The following is a 21810-nucleotide window of genomic DNA, read 5'->3' as shown; positions in this document are numbered from 1 at the left end:
CATATACGCATATGTTAACAGTCTATAAAGTAAATATTAGACATATTAGAAATAATATAAATAGTTATGCACATCTAAAAATGAATAAATAAACGTATAGATGTTATAAAACACAAATTGCTTTGAATATAATATCATCGGAAAAATATGTAGGTATATGTACAATGCATTGATCGATGTGTCATTGATGCTAATTTGTTGACACATGCTAAACAAGATATACTACGCTAATTGAGTTATAGACAATCGATAGTAGTTGGTAAACTAGTGATTTCTTGTTATTTATTTTTTTCTTAACCAAATATGTGAAGCTAAAGTTTTATCGCCTATATCTTTATCATTCTCAGCGAAAAAAGGGCGACGATTGCATGAAGGAAAATTGAATTGCCGCGAAAAAACAAGGGTTGTTTTTTTTATGTAGGGAAGGAAGAACAAGGGTCGAGAAGAGTTTTTAGCAAAATCTTGAGGGGAAAAATTCCGACAGTGCGTTGATATAAAGCGACGATATTACTCGTCGAATCTCGCGAGACAACGCATTTACAGTTTAATAATAAATGATTCACGCTGACGTTTGTGTTGTCCTCCAAGAGCGCGTAATTTACGAGGAAACGGAAAAATTGTCAGAACAATCAAGTTGTTAATGAATAGATATAACTTCCACAACGAGAATCATTCTCAACCAAATTTAAATTGCACTGATAGTTTTATTGGATAAAATTTCTCGATAGTTTTTGCATTCTTGTTATGATTCTATCAATTTAAAAAAGATGAAATTATTGATTGAAACATTGCAATTTTCATATAAATTAAAAAAAAAATTGAATTGTGATTTAGGAAATTATATCCGCACTGTGTGTATGTAATTCTTATTAACATACATTTATATGTACTAAAAAAGTTATAAACACAAACTTCAATTATTTTTAGTTGTGATAAAAATATGTGAAATTTTGTTTGTTTTTTATTATATTTTAAAGTATTTCAAAGTTATCAAACTATTTTCCTATATGAATTTTATTTGCTTCTGGAATCTCCTTGTTGAATTTATAATTCTTCGTCTGAGATCCGCATCTTTGGCGTGATAAATTTCGATCAGGACTTCTAATACGAGCTTATTTTTTGCTGATGAAGTTTGCGGCCCTTTTATGACGCAAGAAGAATGCGATTTATCGTTGAAAAATATAACGTAGAAGTCACGGGAACGTGCGAATAATTAAAACAAACTGCGCTACCTTTCACACTTTGAAATTTACAGTATACACAGTTATTTATTTTAACATACATGACGCTTCTGTAAATGTGAGCGGATTTATAGATGCCTCGGGTTATATGTGTGCGTTAGCCTGGAAGAATTTGAGATTAAACGGATTACTTCGTTAGGCACCAGTTGTCCTATTTATTCTCGCGAATAAGAGAAAATATTCTCTTTAAAATTTATTTAAAGAGAAGATGTGTAAAAAAATAAAAGATTAAAATACATATATATTATAACATAATAAGATAATTATAAAAAGCTTTAATTATACACAGAAATATAAAGTTAGAAAATGGGATGAAAATTTTTTCTTCATATATACTCAATTTTTTTTGTCTATATTACATCACAGTGCTAGTATCTAAAAAAAATGAAAGAAAGAATTGATTAAACTACAATTAAAGTTAATCGACGTTATATAGTGCCATCGACCCTTAAATGAGTAAAAACCTCAACTATTAACCACCAGTATTAAACGATGAGGACATAAATCAGTAAGTTTATGACGAGCAAATCCATTTCGATCCTTAAGCAATTGCTTCAATGACGTCAATGTATATGATATATCTATATATTTTGTGATTATAGTAACGAACTATATTAAGGTAATAGGTATATGTGAAAATTTTATTAATATAGAATTTCGATAAAAAATCTAAGGAATATTGCACGAGAAAAATGCGAAAATATTTTGCTTAAAACTGACAAATATTTTTTTTCAAATAATATTGCATCTAAATGGGAAAATGTTTGAAAGAAATTTTGTTACAAAATTTATTTTTAACGCATTAAGATCTTGTAAAGAATATTCCATAAAATTAGCTTGGAAAAATTTTTAAATTTCTCGCATATATATTTATAATTTAATTATCTATATAATAGGGTATATATACATGTTTATTCTTAATGTATATAAAGTTAATATATGTGGTCTGAATATTCTAGTTACTCGTACGTGACGTAGGAATTCCATTGCACTATGGCGTAATGAATGAACTATAGTGGGTTTCAGGGTCAGTACAAGAGGGAGAGAGATTATCTATATATATAGACAGAGAAAGCGAAAGAGAGAAAAGGAGGGAAAATTAGAACAGGAATAGGTGCGAGAGAAAAGACGAGATAGAGCGCGACGCACATGAAGTCTGGCTATAAATTATTTCGGTTGCCCGCTAATTCTGTCACGATACATAATGGGCGAATCGTCCTGGTAGTCATCAGCCACCACTGCGTATGACGTAGCGACAAATCATTCGCTCTTAAGCTCGCTCGACAAACGTTACCGTAAACACATTGATATGCTCGCGAGCTGTCAGCGTGAATGTATCGTGATATCAATCATAATTGTTACGAAAAATAAATGTTCTCACGATTATTAAGACCAACGCACATGCACGATGCTTAGGGCTTAGAATATCGATAGAGACCATCGAATCGTGTGAGAGCACCTTAAACTGGTGGCCTAATTTTCGGGGGTTTATCTTTACTACTGCTCGCGTAAGGATCAAAGCGATATTTTCATCCGTAAAAAGAGCACTTGAAATTGCTTTCGGTGTAGCAAAGAATTCTCGCTTGTCTGTAGTTGCATCTTTTTTTTAATTCAAAGTTTCGCATCAACATACATTAATCAAATATCTGCATTTATAAATTGTCTCATATATGTTTTATTTAAATTTAAGTGAAAAAGCTTCAAGAACTCTTACTTGAATCTTAAAGGAGTTACAAGTTAATGTATCCTGTATAGGTATATCCTGTTGTCTTCTATGTTTTTACATGAGTGGTTAATCGAGAGATTACTTTCTAAATATTGTACCCACGATTTTCCGGGTAATCCGTCTATTTAGGGAAGTCAATCAGAAAACGAATTTCCCGGACATGACGGTTACACGGGACCGATCTCACGAGCAATTCCTGTAACGTCGGATTATACGCGGGACGAATACGCGAACTCGATTACGGAATCGATTACCTATTTGCACGGCTTGATTAACTACCGCCATGTGTAAAGCAACGAACTCGATTATGCGCGCGCTAAATCGGATTTGCATCGCCACGTGCACGCGAATCGCACAATCGCGCGATAATACCCGGGACAAGATCTTAAAAGCATGAAAAGTTGATATTACCTTCGATAAGTAGTAACTTGTATAAGCGCGCACATAATTATGCGCATGGAGAACGAGCGCGAGAACTTTTGTATTATCATAAATCAGTTACGAGAAGTATTTATAATTTTCTAAACATGTTTGTGGGATCTTTTCCGCTTTATATCGAATCATCTGAAAACTTAATATATAGCATTAATTTTTTTTTAATTTATTATGCGAATTAGCCATTCTTGAAAATTGCTTTTTTTAATTGCCACTTGGGGAGGGAAAGCGCACAAAATTAAATATACATTGAAATGTAGATCACCCCTTCATCGTCTTCTCTTCTCTTCCTCTTGAACGGACTATATAATGGAATTCAGGGTCACAGACGGTACGAGACAGTACGAGACGGTAACCTGGAATTCGCTAAATTATTTCGGTTGCTCGCTAATTTCGTCACGTCATGAAGGATGTGCCATCATGGTGCATCGCATGCAATGGCTCAAGCGCCGTCGCAGGCCGACTTCCCGTGAAATTCCGGTGGTTAATAGTCGATTTCGCTAACTATCCTCAGACTGAATTATGTCCGCTAAGATTTCGAGAGCTATAACTATTTGGTTATCTCATATATGTGTATAGCTCTTCTATTGCATACATTAAATGAAAGCAAGTTTTTTTTGCGAATATTAAGGTGTTTAACATGTTATATAAAAATTTAAGTTTCAATTTTTTTCGCTTTGAAAAATATTTTTCTTAATGAATTTCCTAAAGCACACATTATCATAAGATTTAAAATTTTATTAAAATCTAATTCAATCTTTCTTTTCTCTTTACTCGATTATTATATTTTATTAAAAGACTTATTTTTTTAATAAATTATTAAAGAGAAATATATCATTCATGCAATGTCAGTGAGAACGTAAGAAAGATTAATGAACACACGTTTCAAGTCAATTTGTCTGTTTTTACTTACATATATCAGTTATTTAAATATAAAAATAATATGTCACAAAAATATTTTAGGAATAAAAAAAAATTTTTTTATTATATTGTACGTAGACATATTCTATTTCACACAGAAATATTTAAACAAAATACTTTTACAATATTTCCAGTTTTCATATTTCTGAGAGATTTCTAGATTTTTAACTTTATAGCAATATAATCCATTGATTTCTATATCCCCATATTAAATTTAGTATAAAGAAAAGTATGATTATCAATTGGTTTATCTGATACCAAAGGAAACGATCGGTTTGAACGCCCTTTCACTCCGATCCATCGATTATAACCGAACTATCTCGATTGGTTGAAGTCAATGATCAGTATTCCGCACTAGACAACAGTCAGGGTCAACATCTCCCTCGAGGTTATCTCGATCGGGAGGGCCAGTGTGTGTCAAGCGAGTGTAAACACCCCAAAACGAGAAAGCTTTATTTTATATATGCGACAGGGACTGTAAAAAAAAAAAAAAAAGAAATTTGAAGCGCGCGATTAACCGCGCATTCTTCTTCTCTCCCATCGCAAATTACCTCCTCGACCGACGTTCGAGGTATTTATTTTCTCGCCGCTATTAGTAGCCGCACCCTGCGGCTACTGATCCCTGGGACATTTGGAATTCGGAGGAGAATTCGGGCGCACGAAAAAAATACTCGCGCAGGCGGCGATGGAACCCGCCGCGAATCGACAATTTCTTTTGTCGCTCTGTTTTTTTCGGTGAATGGCACAATTGTAGGAAACGATGGGGTGTTGACTCCCCCCGATGTGCCATTCAATTTGCAGTCGCGAATACTGAGCCACATCGAAAATCTGGGTTAAACTGCAACGCTGATTTTTGTCGCACGAACAATATAGTTTCTCTGAGCATTCGAAGCGTATAGCGAAATAATAGAATTTTCTCGACATTATTTAATGGTAATAATTTGTAATATTATTAAATATTTACAGCCTTAAATTATATCTAATTATAAGAAATAATTCCTTTTTATTCGGGCGTCATAATATCGATTATTTAATTTTCTCTTTTATATTGAGAAATGGATAATCTTTATTATGATATTAATCGATAAAATATTTTTCTGCACACAAGTAGCACAGAGAAAAAGAAAAATAAATGAATTCGAAGCTTCTGCTATCTTGGAATAAATGGTGCAAGATTATAATCTTGCCTCTTTATAGCTTGTTTGTCACGTGGCATTCGTCTCTCTCTTTCCATAACTCAGAAATTTCTTTATTTCTGACGCGATATAGGCAGTTACAAGCACTTTACACATGGAGCCATGGCACGCGGCGCGTAGGATCGTTTGATATCGTCGATTACGATGTGCGTCAATGATGATAATAATCATCGTCGAGAGCCCCTCGAATCTAATCAAAGATACGGATCATGATGCCGACAGTCTTTCTGTGTCCTCATGTGTATTGTGTGTGCGATTTGTTGTAGCGATAAGTGCGTGCGTCAAAGCTGATATCGTATCTTATCGATCTGTTCTGTTTCTAAGATCATGATGGTCTACCATGAGAAATCATTCCCGGTAAATCTCGCAAAATAACTTTTGCGCCGTTCCTCTTTACTTATTTCAGAGAGAAAATTTAGAGGCGGTCGCGAGACGATTTGCTTTATTTTTAACGCTTACGGAGATAGAGTTCGAGTAAGGCGAGATAAAGAGAGAAAGAAAGAGAGATAAATGCACGACTCTTAAAATAAAGATCGGAAATGTTATAAATTTTAAATGTTAATGTCATCGTTAATATTTTAATTTCCAAACCTAAGAATCTTTGATATCAAATTAGAATCAAACTTTTCCACTTCTTTAATCGTTATTCTTAGTGCACATCATTCAACGTTATTTATCGTGATACAATATTTATCATATATAATATATAATATAATTATAGAATCATATTTATATTATAATCATTTATGACATATGAATTATTATATCAGTAAATAACCAAATTATAATTAAGCTCGCTTAAATAAGATCGTTCCTTTTTTTCTCTTTCGATTTGATATTTTGATCTTATTAAAATGACAGATAAATATAACAGATAATTAATTATAAAACGCACTAAACACGTATATATTTTATATTGTACGCAATATGCCAAGCAAAGCGAGGGAATTGCGCACATTTAAATTTATCTACATAGCCTAATGACACCTGTCAGCTTAAGCTGTCAGTCTTATATACAGTTAAGCGCGAACGCACGTGATTATTGCAAACCCGAACACGTCAATCGCATATCCGATTATTTCAAAAGGAGCTTTAGCTCGAGGGGAAGCTCGAGAAAATCGAGCGTTCGATTGGATTACAGACCGGAATCATCACGGGAAAGATCCAAATGCAGCCTTGGATCCACGCGGCGACCTTGAGCTGACACAACATGCGCCAGATATCGCGGTTAAATCGAGGTTAAGAGCGCGCAGAGGTGGAAAAAGAAGACGAGCTTTCTTCGCCTCAAATTTTTGTTTCTCTCATCGAGACGAGTGGAATTTCGCCCGCATCCCGGATCGAGTTGATGGAGTCGTCCTCGTTAGCCCGTTTTCGGCCGCGCCACACTAATATAGCGCTAATAGCGCGTGAGGAAGGAGAGCTTTCTTCTCTCTTCTCTTCCGTCTACATGTCCGATGATTGCCGCTACTTTTAGCGGGCGTTTTACGTTGGAGGTAAATCATAACAACCGTCTCGAGATACGCATGGGCAACCTACGCATCTTCCCCGTGGCAGACCGAGGATGTTCCCTATGTGCAAGAAGTAGCGCAGGAATTCCGGGAACTCGAAATATAAAGAAGAACGGTATGCAAACGTGGAATCTCGCGTACACATATATATTGCTCTTTTAAGTTCCTTAGAAACAGAAATTGGACATACCGAGAATTTCTCCCAAGAGCTGTGAATAATTATTGCAAGTGTAGATAGTTTTAAATGTGCGTGACAGCTTTATATATTATTTGTTTTTAAATTAGTTTTACGGTGGATGAAAGAGAGGGAGAGCTTTTTTAGATTCACGGATGCAATGAGATGATAAAATGAAAGCAGGAAGTGTTTTATTTCCCGTTTTCAGTGTCGCTTAAATATTTTACGAGTAGAAACTGACACTGATATGCATAAATTCCATAGGATGCGAAGCTAACATCAGATTGGAATTTTAAGGGCTTGATATAAATCGTTTATGAACCTGTGCCAAGTGTCTTCAACAACCTCGCATTATGCACACGTCGAAAGGAGTTTCGCAACATCTATTATCCGCCGCTTATGCACTAAGGGATGCACACGGAGTTAATTTTCCTCATTGAACAACTTTTCGAACAAGTCGGCCAGGCAAAAAATCCCGTCGATAAGCACTATCTTTTCGTTCAGCGGCTATTTCTGGACTAGAAACTCTTTTTCGACTACGAGATAAGCCCAATCAATAAATGCATTAATATCCGCTTCGTACCGTGCGGTACGCCGTGTAAAAATGGAAAGTCGACATCGTCTAGAATCGAGGGAATTTTTGTCGTTAAAGTTCAACATTTCGAAAAAAAATTTTATATATTTATATTTTTTATTAGATTATCTATTATTTGCACGAAGAGAACGCATCGTTATATTTTTATATTACAATAAGAGATCTCAAATTCGTTCGCGAATCTTACTCGACGACGTCTCGGCGTAGCCGAGGAAAGTTTATAAGCCGACGAGTATTTTTGTCCGCGGATATTATCGATTGCATATACGGGGCATGCCGAAAGTATCAGCCCCTTCTTTCCTACAACGAATCCGCAATGAATTCCTCCATCAAGAGTTGACCTATTCGTTTTATTTTATATCTTTAATAATTTTTTCTCGTTTTTTCACAGTTTCATAGAAAAAAATAAATACCTCAATTAAATATTAAATGAAAAAAATCATGTTGATATTAAAATCTATACTCAAAATAAAACGCGCAGCTTAAAATTCTATTCTAAAAGAAAAACATAATTTTTTTAGACATTCTGTATATACACTCTATCACTTGTGTTCTTCGATAAGTAGCCTTCCTTCAATTCTCGTTACGAAACCAACCTGTCTGAGCAAAAAGTGTTTTCAATCCTGCGGGATGCTGTGATTCGCGCGAAATATCAGATATGTTTGCCATGAAATAAACACAAACAATACGAAAATCTAATTCTTCTCAGCGATAATCGTAATATTGCAAATATATTTCTCGCGTATTATACAATGGTTTATCGGAAAAATTGCGAAAAGCAGTTTCGAGAACTCTTAATAGCCTTCAAAAAAAAAAAAGAAAGAGAGAAGAGAGAGAGAGTGTAATAAAATCTATTTTACTCTATCCTGTATTTTAGCTGCGCTGTAAACATATTATATCGCGTTGTATATGTGTGTCTTTGAATTACGTAAATTCCAGGCTATAAAGATACTACTGCACATATTTGCGATGCGATGAAAGAGCTTGTCTTCTTATTATAGCTTTACAAATTTTCCTCTACTATTTTTGCCTTCGAATCAACATTTAGAATAATGCTTATAATATATAAAGTCCAATAGGCACCTAAATCGATCGAACTGTCATTTGAAACGTAATTTTGTCGTAACTTGTGAAACTTTGACATTTAGTACCACGGTAAATATGCCGCAAATTACAATCCTATTGAAGCAGTCTATCTAAAATTAGGCGAGTAATAAAGTTGCCTATTTATATTGTACTCAAAATTAAAGGTTTCCTCTCTCTACAATTTTAATCAATTAGTGCTCGAAAATGATTTTCCCGACGATTTTTTCTCGCGCTAAGGAAAGACTCCTCGAATTTTTGCACAGTTGCGTTTATTATCGGTTTCCCTGCGTTGCGTATTACAATCTCCGGCGTGTAAATTTCAAGCAGCGTTCTCATGACGCATTTCGCGATCGTTATCGCAAGTCTGATTGACGTGTACCTAAAATCATTGTGGTTGATCGGTGGTGTGCTGAAACGCGGCCGCCACTCGGTATCTCGCTGCGATGACGCGAATCGAATGGAGCTAGCTAGTCTAATTGTAAGCGCGGCTGACGTGTCTCTTGCTTCTTTGATTCACTGCAATGCGTCACACATAGGATATCTTGTTGCCGATCCTTGGCAGAGTATTTTTCATAATCGGCCAGGTGTCAACGATTACTGTAGCCACCTTGTTCCCTTCAACTAGCGGAGAAAGACGCCTCGAAGGAGATAGAGAAACAAAAAATCACGTTTTTCTCTCCCATTTTTCGTTTCAAACGATTTTCTCGTAAATTTCTAGATTAAAAAATGGAATTTTAATTTAAACACAAATTTATCATTTGACGCTCTTTGATATTAAAATTAAAAATGAATAAAATATAAAATAAATCTTGGTGAAAAAAAGCGATAGATATATCATTAATAGTTCGAGAGTTGGATGAGATACGATTTTCTTGTAAATTTCTAGATAAAAAATGGAATTATAATTTAGATATAAATTTATAATTTGATTCTCGTCGATACTAAAATTTAAAAAAAAAATAAAATATGAAGGTAATTTTGATGAAAATGTGATGTGATACATATATGATTAATAGCTCGTGAGTTGGATGATATACAATGTTTGAATGTAGTGTAAAACGCAGCACCGATAATTTCGTGGTCCGATCGATTGCAATTCGACAGTGTGCGATGCTACGTGACGTTTACACACATGCTATTTATTTACATCCACGTTTGCATGCCGGCATGCGGCCGTCACGTGATTATTTCAACTATTTATAGTTGCCGATGCGGTCAAGTACTAGCGAACCAACGAAATTCCAGCAAATTTGCTGGAATCTTTCTATTTAAACATTTGGATACGCTTTTACCTTGATGTATTAAAGGCCTCTTTGTAATAAAGTAAAAGGATAAAGATTTCAGAACTTTATATCGAGCGAATGCAAATAAACAATAAAATCTCGAAATAAAAAGATTCATTTAATTTTGTGTAGAGCTTTCGTGCAGAAAATTATATTTGAAATTAATTACGAAAATATTTATTCTTAATAACTTTTGTCGACAAAGAGATAATTAAATTTTAAGAAAGGTGCGCGATGCTCGAGGCAGAAGTTTGATACCAAAACACAGAATGTAATAAGCAACATGAAAATCGCGCAGCTTCGTGCGTAAATACATCCGGCGTAATTTACGAGCGCGGCCAGTCGCAAATTTCTCGATTCCGGAAGTTGGCGAAGCTCGCGCCCCTTTTCTCGCTAACCATCCATTGTTCCCGCGAAACGCGTCGAGGAAGTCATAAAGCAACGGCTCATAAACTTGTCTCGAGTCAATGAAAACTCCGGCTGGCGACCGTTCGACGCGCTTTAAAAGCTTTCCACTTTATGTGCGCCGATCTAACGACCGATGAGATAATTCAATGACGCGCTGCCTGATGATTCTTCTTTCAGAAATTTTAACTTCGCAAACGAAGTAATCGAATTGATTTGTTTGAAAAAATAAGATATTAAAAATTCAGACAAAAATGTTCAAGAAATAAGAAAAGATCTCACCGTTAAAAGATAAGAAAATATCTTAGAAGCAATCATCATTTTTCAGCTATAAATTCATAGTCAAGTTAATATATTTTTCTTTATTTTAATCAAGTCACTTTTTTGCATTATCATTTATCTAGATTATATATTAAATATCTACCTAAATAATTTCCTCAAAGTAAAATTCTAATATAAAAAACGCACATGTTCAAATAAATTAAGGAAATCAAATGCTAGTTTATTATAATCTGTTTTAAGTAATTATATATATACGTTGTTAAAAATATATGGATCTCATAATTTATTTTAAATATCTAATACATTTATACTTGCATAAATTTAACATCTGAAAATTTAGACTTAACTTAAATCGCAAGAGTATGTGGAAAAATAGATCTGAGAATATATATATATAATATGTTTATAATGGAAGAATTTTGAATCGTCTAAAAATATTCCTCAGTCGATCCTCAGCTAGTGCAATGAAAAGCTAACAGATTTACGTTATCAGCGCTCATTTTGCATCCTAGAGCTATAAGCGGTCGTGGCGAAAGAAATATTTTAGAATTTAGAACGCGGAGAGACGTAATGTTGAGGAAGTATGTATGAAGATACTCACGAGTTTTTCGCCGGATTCGTTCAATTGCGCGGAAGATCCCATCGCGTTTTCACCATCGCATCGCTTTTATGCGAGGACTTTATATCCGAGATTACGCCACTGGATCGCCGGTAAGAGAAGTCGGTAAAATAACGTGGACCGGTGTGAAGCAGGAAGATAAAGAGAAACCAAGGGTGGCGCGAAGTTAAATTACACGGGCGAGAAGAGGAAAGAAAGACCACTCTACCTAAACTCTCCTTACCACCAAAATAGCAGAGGTTCGCAGAGTTGGAGGTGGCGGCACAGGTGTTTGACAGTCTAGGGGTCGTAGCGTAACGGACACCCTCGCATTTGCGTTACTATTACAAAGTTGTAACTCAACTTTAGCGCTCCCGTTAAGTCTCTCGCTCAGGGAAGACAAGATCATGTAAAATCAATTTGACGAGCTTTTAAGAGGAGGTTAACGCGCGCGGTATTATGTAGGTATCGGATATATTTGGAACATATTCGCGCGATCATGTTTTATTTTATTTTATACAGAAAAATGGGTATAGTGGAAATGTGATTTAGCTAAATGGAAGATTGGAATCGGAATTGAGAATTATTTTCAATAAAAAAGATGAAGAGAGGAGAATTTCGAGAATATAGAACTGGCGCGCAAAATTGATGATTTACATACATCAATTAAAACAGATATATTAGTTAAAAGAATATTAATAGAAAATTTTTACAAATAACAACTGCGAGAAATTATTAACCGAGTTAATTAGCACGTTTAGAAATATTAATGTCGATTAAGCAAAAGCTAAGAAAAGAAATTATTTTCATCCACTTCTAATGCAATATATAAGGGAGAACTTGAGTCCTTTTATTTGATTTTATCGTAATGATAAAAAGTAAATGTGTAAAGGCTGAAGTGACTCATCCAACTTGTGGAAAAAGTTATTTTTCGTTCAATTATTACTACGTCGTCCATCTCCGCTAGCAGTGGTTCATAGCTTTTTTGCCAACGGAGCAATCGAAGAGTCTCCGGCGAACAGCTCTTTTTTTTATACGGGGGTTGCTTCTTTCTGTAGGCCGCGTCTATTTGATCATCGTGAAAAAAATATTTTCCGGGCAGGAAACTCTGTCGGCAAAAATCTTATCGCCGCTTTCTCTCACCCCTACGCCGTTGTGTGAACCACCACCATCACCACAGCCACCCTGTGCAATTCTAGGTCAATGACGTCATAGCACAGTGGCGCCAACATTCATCCCAATCTTGACGTCAGCACACCAACACTGCTATCCGCAATGTTGTTAACCCCTATGTGCTGTCGCACGATTTTTTTAGTGCTTATTTTTCGCGACGCATAAACAATCGCTGCTCCCATCAGTTACTGATGTCAGGGAATTGTGTAAAGTATGAGATTTATAAAGGGGGTGGTCTACAAAATAAAAGGAATAGTGACAGCTTTAATATTCAAGAGCTAACGTATAATTTTTTAATAAATTTAAGGAATTAACAAGAGTGAAGAGAGATGTTCAAAAAGTTTTAAGTATAAATTAAAAGCAATTTTATATTTTAATAAGGCATTAAGATTTGAAATAAAAAATTATCAAAGATTTTTATGAATATTAAAAGTTGAGTTCGAGAACTTTTTTATGTTAATAATTTTTTATCATTATTACCATTGTTACTACGAACTTTACTAATACTTTATTAAAAAAGAAAAACAAGATTTAAATAGCAGATTTAAAAGTAAAATATTCAGTTGCATACACACAGATAAAAATATTCGTATATCTAAAAGTGTTAAAGTATTAATAAAAATATTCAGTATTTTAATTAAACTTTATTTGTATAAATTTACAGCTTTATCTACAGCTTTTCATTTAATCATTGTAATATTGTTCACAAATGTATTTTGCAATCTATAGATAGATTTTGCAAACAATGTCAATTTGCCCTCACTTTTGCAAAGAATTTATGTTTTGCGCTTAAATATCAGATATTTTTATCAATACGGTGCGACTGGATATTTTACTTTTCAATCTGCTATCTGAATTTTGTTTTTCCTTTTTTTTTTTTTTTAATTCTATTATATCTATTTTTAAATCGATGAGTCGCAGCATGTTTGACTTTTTCACTTGCACGATTCTATTCGCATATTTACTCGCGCTAAATATTTCGCTATGAGCGTGAAGCATGCGATTTCCTCGGTCGGTTCCCGACCTTTCGAGCGGGATTAGCGTCATCGATTCACCATGACGACGATGCTGACGATTTCCTTCGTCATTGGTCGTTCTCAGGCTGTGTTAGGTATATGAGTCTCACCTGGCAGCCGCTTACGACGAACTTGCGTGATGTAAAGCGGGGAGGATTGTTTGCGAATGGTCGAGGGTGGTTGAAGAATCACTTGAAGAGGATATACTGATTCGCTGACTGACGTTGTCGAAATTGCATTCGAAATAAACCTTTAGAACCGAATATAGAATACGAGTTTAATGCAACTTAGGATGAATCGGAAAAATCAATATAGAATGCAAACATTATTACATTTTTCATATTGTAAGAAATTATGGATTATATAAAGCATCTTATTTTTGCCAATTAGATTCGTTATATATAAGTTATCCTCGAATCTAGATAAATTTGAATTTTTTCTTATCAAGTTAATTTGATCATTTATTATGGCCGTATTTTTTTGTTTCAAATATTATATATAATATAAAATTATAATTAAAATTTAATAAAACAATTAATTTTTTGTTTTTTTGAAACATATCTACGTAATAACATAAATAATGTAATTGTGCATTAGTATTATTATTGACTGCAATTGTCGTTAATTTATTCTTGTTAGTTATTTATTTATTTTACCAAACTACGGTTGTTGAACTCGTTTGGATAATTTATAAATGCGATGAAAAAATTTTATGTGAAAATTTTAGTAATAATTCCAATATTATAATTCTTGTCATAAATGTTCTATACAGGGCGATGAACACACATTATCAAAATTGCGTTTTATTCATGTTACTTTATTCAATATTTTTTTACCAAAAAGATATCCTATAAAATATTATAAGCCTTTAGAAGACTTTAACGTCGTGAGACTTCTTAATAGTTTGATATTGGAACATCTTTATGTCTCAAAAAGAATCTTATACGAATTGCAAATTACATCTTGAAGGTTTTGCGCTGCTGAAGTTTCAAGGATATATTCTGATCTATGGAAAAAAATTCTTTTAAATGCTAAAATATATACTCGTGTCTTTCCTTAATTAAATTTCAAAAATTGGAAATAAATACATTATTATTTACAAATATTATTTATTAAGAATCCACTTGATGGAAGCTTTAAGTGTGAAAAATAATCTTGTTTACGAAGTATGGCAGGGATTATAAACAAGTATTATATACGGAAACATAATTTAATGAGCGCAGATAGTGGCATTTCCTTTAATCCGTCCTTGATCCTTAAGGTTAGTCTGCAACATCTCGTCCACGCTCATAAACGCGCAACATACGAAATTGGAGAGACTGCCCTATCGGCGTTCCTGCTTCTCATTAGCAACTCTCTTACAACTATCATCCTTGGTATAAATAAAGAGGATAGGATATTCGCAGATTTGGAAATTTCCTCGATTTTGAATTAATCTTTTTTTTTTCTTGAAAACGCGCGTAAATCGTTCTTAGATGCGGCTCGCGATATTTGTCGCTCCCGTTGCTAATTCGATTTTTAAACAAAATGCTTGCGGAGATTTATGTCGATCATCCTTTTAACGTGCCCTTGATATAATAAATTTTATTCTCGGGTCTCTGCCGAGTTGTACAGCCGTCAATGCGATTGATGACGGCGCGAAAAAGAAGGACCCATCTTGCTTTTATTCCCGTCGTAAGAGACTTAACAGCATTGGTTATTGGCCGTTCCTTAAACCGACATAAGCAGGATAATATATCAGGAGTGAAAGCGTAATTGATTTCAAAAAAACTCGGAAAATAATAAAAACGCAATCCACTTAAAACTTGAATGAAATTTGGTTGAAGAGTTCCTACGAAATTCGGTATTTATTCCATATTGTAATATCTCTTATAATATTGGAATGAATATTGCTTGTTTCGGAGCTAAAATTATTTCGAAAATTATTTGATTTAAGATAATTCAGAGTATTTTACATAATTGATGATTATTCAGATATAAAGTTCGTACTCCTCGCCGAAATAATTGACAATTTTAATTAAATGAATATCTTGAATCGAGAGCAAGCGAGATTCCGCAACTTTTTTATTCATCATTATCTCATTATAAGTGAATGATATTATTAAAGTAGTCCATGTCCAAATTCAGCACATGATTTAATACCGACGAGGTTTGAATTGAAGTGAATGAAACCTAATTAAAATTTTATCTTGCAGCCATGCCTTTATTATGAACAATATATTTTTGTCAATTTCATCCTATTTTGCTAATTTGAACGCGACATGTAAAATATCTTATTTATTCCGCATGTTCTGTTATACATAAAAATATCAGTATACACGTGTGTGTTTCCCGACGAGACGATACACGTGCCGTAATTTATCGGCGCCAGACAACGACTTCGAAATACTTGGAAATCTCGAAACTCGAACTTTCCATCTTCCAGCTTCAACAGAAAGTTATAGCTACTTACTACTTCTATTATAATCGACGCATCGTATCCGTAATAAAATGTTAAATTCGCGGCGCTACACTTTGGCGGACATGTACGCGCCCACGTGTAATCTCTAGTAAGGACATTCTCCCTGGAGAGAAATATTCCTGCGTTTAAGGTAAAGTTTCTTCCTAAAGCGCACAATTTTGTCTTTTCCTTTGATTTTTGCACAGATGGATAATTGATATAAAAATGCTCATAACTCATATATTATAATTTGAGATTTAAGAACATTTATTATATTCATTATTTTAGAAATGAATTTATTAGAAAAAATATATCGATTTCAAAACAGTAATTGGTATTAACAGTGAACAAACAATTTGTTAACTTGATTAAACCTTTCAACTAAAATATGTGATATAATAAAAGGCCAACTTAACGAGCTTATATGCTATTAATTGAAAAATTTTTTTATTAATTTACGTCATAATATACAAAAGTTAAGATAAACGTTTCGACTGTACGACAGTCTTTTTCAATATCCTAATAATATGTCAATAAATTAATTTAGTCATATCGACCTTATTATAAATACAACATTTATGAGATTATATGACGAACGCAGTACAAAATTTATGTTTGTTGGCATGAGTTAGAGCGTCAGATGCTGTTATATTATGTAACGACACTGTGAACAAATTAATATATCCGCTCAAATATTACATTTAGATTTTTAATAAATAGTATTAACTTACTTTTTTGTCACGAACATAACACTTTTTTTAAAAAAATTATTTCTTTTTACTTAACATAATCACAATGTGTACTTTTTTAAAAAACAAATCGATATCTGTATCTTACAATGTCGGCGCGCTGTATATATACCCAATTTTTAAGATGACGTAGACAATTTTTTTAGAATATCAAAATAAGAACCTTTCAACTAAATTACTATTTTATTAACTAAAAACTAAATAATACATATTAATATTTAAGTCAAATATATGTTTTGTTAGGTTTAATATGTTATATTTAATTTAAATATTTTTATGTTTTCAATTAACAAAATAATATTTAGTTGAAAGGTTCAGTCAAATTAACAAAATTTTTTTTCAGTGTAGATAAAATTTTAATTTATTTGTACAAAAGTAGTTTAATTTAATAGTAATAAAATGAGACGAGATTATCGTTTTTGATTAAATTTCAACGTCTAGTTTTTATTAATTTGCGTGAGTGTGTTTGAACTTAAGTGGCATCGCGAAAATACGTTTGTAACATTTAGTACTGATGAAGAAAAAATATGATTTAAGAATGAAAAGCTCCTGTCGACGCACGGCGAAATAAAATATACATTTCAATTGAAAGTCGTAGACGTCTGTCGAAAAGAATGTTGAAAAATTTACTGGGAGCCACGCCAAAGAGATAAACGTAGTCCGATACGACGTGGATATTCTGTAAAGAAGTTCGTAAAGAGAATACACGTTCGACTGAAATTTGTTAAGTGCGAGTAAACCGCTTCAAAGAGACAGAAAAAAAGAAACAGTAAATATATCCACGTCAAGTTGAGAACTGACATGAATATCGAAATTATTTGTGCGTGACTCCATTTATTTACAAAAGAATTTACAACAAAAGAATATGCGTAAAATTCTCTCCATTATTTTAATCTTCCTTTTTCTATTTTTTCTGTTTATTGTTATTATTGTTTAAAAAATAATTTGTACTAAAAATATATTATACGGTCGAGAGAAGATTTTTACCTTTTTTAAAAATATATTTTTTATACAAATATTGTCACTTCAAAATTATTTATTTCCAATATTATTCTACTTTATATTCTCTTTTATTTTTTCTCTCAACGAAATATCGACGAATAATTTTCATATATAATATTGATATTTTTAATATCTTGAATATTAATATATATAGATTGCGAGAGAATTTTACAATTTCTATAAATAATAAAATGCAAAAAGCAAGATGATAATGTCGATAATGTAAAGAAGAACTTTAGTAAAATGTGTAAAAAGATTACATCTTATCGATCACTTCGTTTGTCACATATACATATATTCTACTTTCTAATAGGACTCAAAGATGAGATGAGGTGTAACCTTTTCGCACTTCAGACTTTCTTTATATAAATCTTTATTTGCTCTTATATATAAGAATGAATAGATCATTCATTGTAGTACAACACTTGCATAAATATTACACTGATTACGAGAATAACGAGTATTTTATGAGACGAGATATTATGTTGCTCTATGAAAGCTTTTTAAAGAGTTTTTTTTATATATATTAACTTTAAATCCGCTTAATTAATTGTAATAAACAGAGAAGTGATCATAAATCTAAATTGAACATATATTGATTAGGATATTAAATCGTGTCGAAATGCAAATATTTTTCTAAATATAATTTAATAGTGACTTGTAAAAATATGAAATAAAATCTCTGTTAAAATGAACAAAATAAACAAAATATTTAAGAAGAGAGAGATGATAGGAAGAAAATGATATTATGACAAGTGCTCTCTATACTATAGTTAAGTGCTAACAAATTACGAATTGACTCTAAATTTAACAGTTCATTGCTTAAATTGAAGCTGCGGATTTCTTCGATCATTCAATACATTGTTACAGCATACATATATGTATATGCAACTCACTCTATCGTGACTATTCATTGTCAGTGATACGATGCTCGTGAAACCCGCGTCAGTCCCTCTTTTTATTGTCGCGATCGTGACGTCAATAGTCGCTAATCTTGGAGCTCACTTCCGAAAATTATGACGCTCGCGACGCGGACATTTAAAGCGATTATTCGTTTGACGATGACACATACGGTTGTCCTCTCTTCCTTTTTTTATCCAGTAAATTATATAATACTATTGAGAAAACATGATTTCTTTTACATGAAATACGATGACTTTAGAAGATTAATATTTTTAATGATATTGAATATATTAAATTTTTACATGCAATTTACATAGGATCGATTAGTCAGCAATAAATTTAATATTAAAAATGAATGATATAAATAATTCTATATGAATTTTTATTTTCATATGTATATTTTTATAAACAGTTTTATTTTAAAACTTTGTATATAATGTCTATAAAACCGAAATTATTATTGATTGATTTTCGAAATTTCTTGTAGAAAAATCTAAATACGAAATAAATTAAACAATTGATTGGAAAAAAATATTCTTTATTTATTAATGATTTATTTCAATCGTTATTCTTACTAAAATCGAACTTTTATTTTGTTTATTAACAAAAACTTTCAAATCAAAGCATAATGTATTGATCGCAGAAAAATGCACGCCAAGCGAAAGTAAATAAGATCGTCTAGGCGTAATGCAGATGTGGTTTGGAGTTTGCGTATATATCAGAGGAAATTGGCTGAAATATCGAAAAAAAAAACTGTTTCGCTGAGCCACTCTCTTCTCTCGATTCTTGAACAAAACTCAAGATACAATCAGCGAAGACGCCGCCTATAAATCGTCGTATTTGATAGAAGGAGGCTACCATTGTTACCCTTGGCCGTCGCGATCTCGACGGACGTAAATACGGCAATTGTTGACGACAATCGTCGTGTTTTCCTCGCCGGGCGAGAAAGAGAGCTCGTTCGTTGACGAAGTGCACAGCCGCGAATCGCGCAATCAAGGCAGCCCCAGCGATTTTTCCACCCACGCGCTCTTTTCTTTTTTTTTCTTCCCTCTCTTCCTCAACTTCCGAAAGAAATCTCACGTTCAATCTCGGATAATGACGCAACTGACATAACACCGTTGTCGTATATTCTTTTTCTCGTTATCGACTCCTAAAGACGTCAAAGTTGCGCAACCCCTCGTCAAGGTTAAAGGACGCAGTAAGTGACTTTAGGAGAGAGAGAGAGAGAGAGAGTTTGTGACTTAAAATTGTGTAGATAATGACGATAAAAATGTATATAATACGACTTATAGTCTAACATACAGAGTACATAAATATGTATTATAGAGAATTTATGTATTTTAATAGTATCGCACACTTTTTGTTTCTTTTTTTAGAGGAGATTTAAGTCATATTTTATAATATGGCGATGTGTATTGCAAGTGTGATTCACGACTTTGGGTCATTTTATACACCCACGAAGCTTCATCCAGATTAATGAGTTCGGCTTAGCGGTTAGACGTCAAGGCCATTATATGGAGATACAAAAAGAGGGGAAAATCGTCGCTCGGAAGCTACTCCAAGAGCTTTCGTCGGCCAAGACCGCCAATTAATCGCGTCCAAGGATTAGCGAGTCGGAATTCACCTTATTACTGTTTCCAAGCTGAATGACTCTTAGGGACGACCGTCGAGTTATTAACTTGATGAGAAATTAGGTCAGCGTGGTGTTTCCGATTATTTGTCCAAGAAATCGAGCTTTCGAGTTTATATTTTGACAAAGAGGCTTGTGTATCCGGATATATTTATATTCTCTCTCTCTCTAATCTCTCTAATCTCGCTGAAAGAAATTGATATGAAACAGGAAATTGAAAATAAGAATAAAAATAGAAATAGAAATAACGAATAAGAATTAACTTTTGACATTTGATCAGCCAGATGAAAATTAAGATGACATTTTCCTCGAAATATCATTCGCTAAGGTTTAATATATAACATCGCCAACTGTTTTTTCATGCAGTAAGAAGCTTGGATAGTTCGCCGGTTGACGCAACGTTGCGGTTTTAGAGTCTGTTAATTTAACAGTAGCTTTTTGTGCGCACCGAGATTGATTAAGCGTGGTGCGATAGAAGCGTCTCGATTATAAATAATTTTGTTCCAGCGACGCGTTTTACTGGCTCGATTCGTACACGTACAGGGTGTTCCAGACCTACCGTATCACACGTTGATGGGAGATTTCTGAGGCAATTTGGAGACGATTTTTCCTCAGCGAAAATGTCGAGAAAGGTCATCATTTTTTTAATGTTTCCAATTTTTGAAATCATGTATCTTTATAAAAAAGGCTTTTATTGGTGCCTGGACATTTTCGTTGAGGAAAAATCGTCTCCAAATCGCCTCAGGAATCTTGGGAGATTACGGTAGGTCTGGGACACCCTGTATATACATGCGCACATATACGTACACAGATTCAGTGACAGTTAACGTAAGAACCGTAATATTACCACTGTAGCTCCGTGCAATGACAGTAGACATGCATGACGTGCATACATTTACAGTCGTGTTACTCTCGGTGTTTCTCGGCTGGGTATGTTGGCACACATATTTAACCTCGTTTTTGCCTCGAAGCCATGTCGAGTCATGTCTCCCTTTGAGCCAAACGCGGTTTGGCCCACTTCGGCCGATATATCGGAGACCAAAATGCTCCCCCGGCGTGTTTATACACGCGATGCGAAAAACATTCGCGAAAATTCCAGGCACTTGACACGAGCGAGACGACGATGATAAGTTTACGAGCAGCCGCGATTTACTACTTCCGAACACGTCGTTTTCTCGCCCCGAGTCGATTATTTGGCGGGCGAACGATTGCCAGATTTCCCAAAGGGAAACCGTTGACTCGGATGAATCCACGTAAACTCGGAAATGAGATTCTCTTGTTTGCTTCAAAGAATTTTAAAGTTTCTTTAAAATTTATTTCCTCAAATTTCCTTCCTCGCATGATTACACAATGCTATAGTGTTTTAAATTGACACTTGCACACGATTCTTTCTGTTTATTTTTTATTAAATTGAAAATGTTGATGATATATTTATGATAATTACTA

The 21810-nt window shown here is 33.6% G+C and overlaps 1 long non-coding RNA gene across 2 annotated transcripts in view; it reads left to right on the top strand.

The window, feature by feature from the left end:
* Positions 1-21810, top strand: part of LOC146721381 (uncharacterized) — a 73842-nt gene that overhangs the window by 22694 nt on the left and 29338 nt on the right. The gene's annotated exons all lie outside the window — the stretch shown is intronic.

Source organism: Nylanderia fulva, unplaced genomic scaffold (genome assembly GCF_048542155.1).
Source record: "Nylanderia fulva isolate GAGA-0341 unplaced genomic scaffold, ASM4854215v1 Scaffold49, whole genome shotgun sequence".
NCBI classification, from domain to species: Eukaryota; Metazoa; Arthropoda; class Insecta; order Hymenoptera; family Formicidae; genus Nylanderia; species Nylanderia fulva.
This window is presented reverse-complemented; position numbering and strand designations above follow the sequence as displayed.